The following is a 6,000-nucleotide window of genomic DNA, read 5'->3' as shown; positions in this document are numbered from 1 at the left end:
ACACTTCCAGGGTCTGGGCATGTGCAGCTTCTCTGGGCAACCTGTGCCAAGGCCTCATCACCCTCACAATAAAAAAATTTTCCCTAGTACCTGATCTAAACTGATTCTATTTTAAAGCTGTTTCAGTAAGCCATTCCCCCTTGTCCTATCACTACAAACACCAGTAAAAAGTCCATTTCCATCTTTCTTGTGGCCTCCCTTCAGGCACTGAAGGCTTCAGTTAGGTCACCCAGAAGCCCTCTCTCCTCCAGGCTGAACAATCCCACTTGTCATAGTGTTCCCTCACGGGAGAGGGACTCATCCCTCTGATCATCCTGGTGGTTTCTTCTGGACTCTCTCCAACAGCTCCATGTCCTTCATGTGCTGGGACCCCAGAGCTGGAGGCAGCTCTGCAGGCGGGGTCTCACCAGAGTGGGGCAGAGGGGCAGAATCCCCTCCCTGCCCTGCTGCCCACAGGGCTTTAGATGTAGCCAATACTTTTATCAGGACATAAATGAAATTTTTCTATCTCAGTTTTTAAAGCAATCTAGCCAGTGGCTAGAAGTTCCAATAATAGCCTGCTTCAGCAAGCATTGCTACTCATCTTTGGAACATCAGGGTCGCTGTACATAGTGATAATCTGTTTTATGGTAATTTTTTTATAACTATGTTTCATAATTGGTGTCTACAATGAAATAATATATTTTTCTGCTCCAATACCTTAATGCTAAAAGTTCAGAGTTATTCATTAATTATTTGGGATTGGGGTTTGAAGTTTTGTTGTGATAGATCCGAATGATGTTTCCACTGGCTACAAGAATATAAGAATAGCACTTTAAAATGTTTAATGTTCCATTATTTCTGGAATTTGAAATCAGTAGTGTGAAACCTCTCGCGTAACAGAATACCTTCAAAATTGCTATATTCATCTTGTTCAAATGAAACTAGTATGTCCTCATTGTCAGCTGCATTTTGGGAGAGCACAGAGGAACTCTTTCACAAGAAACACATAGGAATTCCTTGACAAGAAAGAGTGTTCTTCTTCTGAACTGTCTTTCTAGCATTATCTCCTTCTGTTAATGTTTTAGTCAGAGGGCTAAATGTGCCTCTACGACAGAATTCATGCTGCAGGAAAAGCAGACATCCACTGCTGGTGATACTTCTTGATGTGGATGACCTGATTTGCTGCTGCAAACACAAAGAAGCTGTAGGACTCAGAGTCACCTCTGCTGCTCTTTATTTTACAATTATTTATACATATTAAACTAGCCCATTTGTTTGCTCAAGTTTGGGCTATTAACATGAATAAACTATTGCACTGTCTCTTTGGACACTGCACACATATTTAGAAGCCAGTTTTGTGCTCGTTAACAGGTATGGAAAAGGAGAGACCAGCTCTTTAGCTGTCATTGCATGGTTTTTAAGAGCTTCAACCAGTGATACATCAGCCAGGGTCTCATTGGGCAAGTCCATTAACTCCTCTTTTCTTCTAGTGCCTGCTATCTCTCATTTCTTCTTCCAGAGCTTAGCAGAATCTTTATCTGTGAAAATGCAGTAAACCAACTTTTCTTTAACAGCTGATAAAAGGATAAAAGTGTAAATGCAGGAAAAGACGTGTTAATCAGTACACTGTCCATGACTACTTTATCAAAGCAAAGTTCTCAAAGGCCAGGCTGGTTGCAGTTTTTGCTGCCAAGAAGGAAACTGAGATGTAAAGCATGACAACTATTTAATGAGCACCAAATCCTCTCATCAGCAGCAGACATGGCATCATGACCCACACCTCTCTACCGGCCTGACCCTTCAAGGCTTCTCATCTCTGCTGTGCCCTAACTCTATCCTATTCTAATTTTTGCATCAGAAAAGTTTTGAGGACAGTCGCATCAACCCTTGCTAACACTTACAGAAATATTGATTTTATTCCCTTTGTTGGATTCTCTTTTTAATTGTGTACAAGCCATAAAATCATTAAAATATGGTAGAAAACATTAGATTTTTACTTGAACAGAATTTTTTTCCACCAATACTAAAAATCAGTTCATTACACATTTCTGCAAAGTCTTCAACAGTGCTTTTTGAATGCTATTCTTGCCTCTGTCTTTGGATTTCCCAATTATGCATAGTGCTTCATTTAGCTTATTTTCTTCCTTCATAGCAGTATTGGGTCAGCTAAGTATTTTAGCCACAAGAATTTTCTCCTCTTTCAACATTCCGTGTTCTGCTTTCAGGAATCTCTTCAGTTTTCTCTTGGCTTGAAACTGGAGGTGAGACTGAGTAGTTTTTTCCAAATTAGTCAGTGCAATTTCACAAGAGTTCTTTGGGCAACCAATAGAAGTGGGGAATGTAAATATAAAAGACCAATACCACTGCTTGAAATTTTGTTTTAGAAGTATGTTATTATGTTTGAGATCAGTTTAAAAAATCCCGAAGATTCAAGGCAATAAACCATAGTAAAGTAAACCAATGGTTTACTTTAAATCAATATCACATCTTAATTTATCGTAATCTTGAAGATGGCAAATGGCATCTTCAAGACAGATAATAAGCTGACTGAAGGTCAAAATAGGTGTATACTTAGTGTAGTGCAGGTATATAATTTACATATTTAATGTATTATTTTAGGATAAACTACAATTTCTCGACAGTTGCTATGTCATGTGTTAGTGAGTTTAAGTTACTTATACTCTGAGTTCAAAAAACAATAGTGAAACTTTGTTTGTACTACCAGGAATTCATCATTAGCAAAGAAAAGGCTTTAAATAAACACACACAGAAGTCAGAATTTGGCTAAGTTTCTGAAATAATTTCTCTTTTGGATCCTACAGTAAATCAATTAGAACTCACTATCAGATCCAGTGTGCTTCAAGCATTATATTTACCTAGCAGAACTGAAAGAGTATCCACTGAAATATTATCTTTGGAGAAGACTCCTATTCAACTTTATAGTTCCCAGTGTGATAAATAGGTATGATTTGTGCTGATAAAAATTGAAACAGTAATCAATATTGATACAGTAATTAATATTTGAGAATAAAAAAACAGTTAATAGTTAAAAGTTGTAATGCCAAAGAAGAGAGGGAAAGGAGGGGCTCCATCCACCTCCCCTTCCCAGCAGATGTTCTCAAGGACCACAGGAAAGAAGCTGAAGATATAGTTGCTAAAAATGACCAAGAACCTGGTTGGGTCCAAGAAAATGCTAATTATAAGGGACTTATTGTTTGATATGTAGATGCAGTGATACGTTAGTCTTGCCTTACATTGTACTGGCTTGGTGCGCATGTGTAACCCAAAGGTGAATTAAAGGACAACGAATAAGACTACAGCGCCACCAAAGCGCACAAAGACTTGTGCGACCACCAAACCGAGTGGTGGCGCATGCGTGGTAAAGGTGGTAATGAAGGCGGAGACAGAAAAGTGACGAACCAAAAATAGGAGGAGATGGTATTTACACATGGCATATAAGGGGTGACTTGGCAAGCTTCTACACGAAGTGGCAAGGCTCAAGAACCCTGCCCTCCGTACCCCGCGGTTGTTTTTGCTTATGCGCTATTATTTGAACCAAATTATCCCTTATTTATATATTTTCTAAACTATTCAATTAAAATTGTTGCTACCTTAAATATTGTTTGTTTTTTTTTTGATGGGATAATTGGGCAAACATAACACCAGGACAGGCTTTATAATGAGACCAGCAATAGTTTTCTCCTCAGTACCCAGGTAACGTATTTATTAAAAGGCTCCATAGCAAATTAAACTTGTAGAAAGTCTGCTCTGCGGCCACAGGAGCTGGGCAAATGCCAGCTAGCCGGTCCCGGTGTGTGGCCAGAGGGGGCCACAAGATCTGCCACTCCCAGGTTCTCCTCGGAAACCCCTGGGTAATGGTGCCATCTGTGGTGTGGGTGGCGCAGGCGAGAGTGTAGCTACAAAGTCCCGAGACGAAGGAAGGAGAGAGCGGACACTCATGTAGATGCCAAGAAACTTCATTTCCCAGGCGGGACCAGGGACCGGCGTCAGAGGGGAAGGCCTTGGGGAGGCACTGATAGACGGAGTGGGCATGATAGGAGTGACATAAAGTAACCAAGAAACGAAGATCAGGGGAGGAGTGTGAGACACAGCTGGACCAATGAGGATCACATGAGGGAGGGAAGAGGCTCTGGAGGCAAATCATACATTGAGTTAGAGATGATTGACACAGAAAATTCTCAAAATAAAGGGGGGGTGGTTACAATGATAGACAGGGGAAGTGGGCACCAGGAGGGAGGAAAGAAACTTATTAGGGCATAAAGGGGAGGATCAAGGGATCAGTCATCTTGAGGGACAAGCCATTGGCAGGAAAACAAGGGGTAAACAACTTAGGGAGAAACCATTGTGAGGGGAGTACACGGGGGGAGCAGAGCACCAAACCATATCTTAAACTTATAAAAGGGGTAACTAACTTTACAACTGAACTCATATAAATACTTTTAAAACATACGACACCACACTCCATGGCAAATTAAACTTGTAGAAAGTTTTGTTCAGATGTTTGATAAAAAATATTCAGCAAAACAAATATTTTACATTTTCTATTGACGTTATTTGATATTTTGCATCCATTGTTTCAACTGACAGGTGTTACTTTGCTATTAACATATATTTTGCAAACATATAGACATCTGATTTCAGGTGGCCTAGTGGCAAGGGAAACTTTACTTTTTTATGCTGGCATTTTCTTTGATGGAAATTAATTTTGTCAGTACAATGATGTCTGTTCATCAGACAGAATTTCTATATCATTTCAGTAAAAAATTGAGGAAAAATATGAAAATGGAGAACACAAATACTAGATGTGATAAATAGGTATGATTCGTGCTAATTTGTGCTGATTCCCTGTTTTATTGGGAATAATAAAATAGTTAAAAGTTGTAATGCCAAAGAAGAGAGGGAGAGGAGGGGCTCCACCCTCCCCCCCCCCCAGCAGATATTCGCAAGGACAGGAGGAAAGAAGCTGAAGATACAGTTGCTCAAAATAAGCAGAAAGGAAGCAAAACCTGGTTGGGTCCCAGAAAATGCTAATTATAAGGGATTTATTGCCTTGATATGTAGATATAGTGATATGTTAGTCGTGGCTTACATTGTACTGGCTTGATACGCATGTGTAACCTAAAGGTGAATTAAAAGACAAAGAAGAAGACTAGAGAGCCTTCATCAGTGGCGACCCCCAAAGACTTGTGCGACCACCAAACTGAGTGGTGGCGCATGCGTGATAAAGGTAGTAATGAAGGCGGAGATAGAGATATGACGAACTGAAAATGGGAGGAGATGGCATTTACACATGGCATAAAGGAGGGGAATGTTCACTTGGCAAGCTTGTAGGTGATGTGGCAAGAGTCCAAGAGCCCTGCACTCCGTACCCCCCGGTATCTTTTGCTTATGCGCTATTATTGGAACCAAATTATCCCTTACTTTAATCAGATTATATTGTATCCAATTTTATATTATTTTACTTTAACTAGTCAATTAAATTTGCTACTACTTTCAATATTGTTTGGTTATTTCTATGATGAGATAATTGGGCAAAGATAACACTAGATGTTATAAAAGTTTTCCAAATTTCACAATCTGGAGTCTTTCACCTCGCTGTTATGTTTTCTTATCAATCTTCCAGCAAAATAAGATATTAATGTTTTAATTAAGCAACAACTCATGGAGGAGCCTTTACTACCAATGTAAATTGCTTCTGGTTGCTGGCAGGATTAGAAGAGAAGTTACTTAAGTCACTGGAAGACAAGTTAGTTTTGGGATAAAAGGAAACTGTAAATGATGTATTGCTAAATTGCTTGCACTATAAACAGTATTGCAGTCCAGAACGAAGCAATCATATTCTTGCACTTAATTTTTTACTTCAGCATCAACCTCCTGTATGTCTGCATTACATGGGCAAAACCAAATTCCATATCTTTTCTATAAAATCCTCCCTCTGCTCCCATTCCAAGTTTTGCTGTTTCACTTTCATTTGAAACTGTGAGGAAAGTCTCATTT

This window comes from Zonotrichia albicollis, chromosome Z (genome assembly GCF_047830755.1).
Source record: "Zonotrichia albicollis isolate bZonAlb1 chromosome Z, bZonAlb1.hap1, whole genome shotgun sequence".
NCBI classification, from domain to species: domain Eukaryota; kingdom Metazoa; phylum Chordata; class Aves; order Passeriformes; family Passerellidae; genus Zonotrichia; species Zonotrichia albicollis.
The sequence above is the reverse complement of the archived record's forward strand: the minus strand, read 5'-3'. Positions refer to the sequence as shown.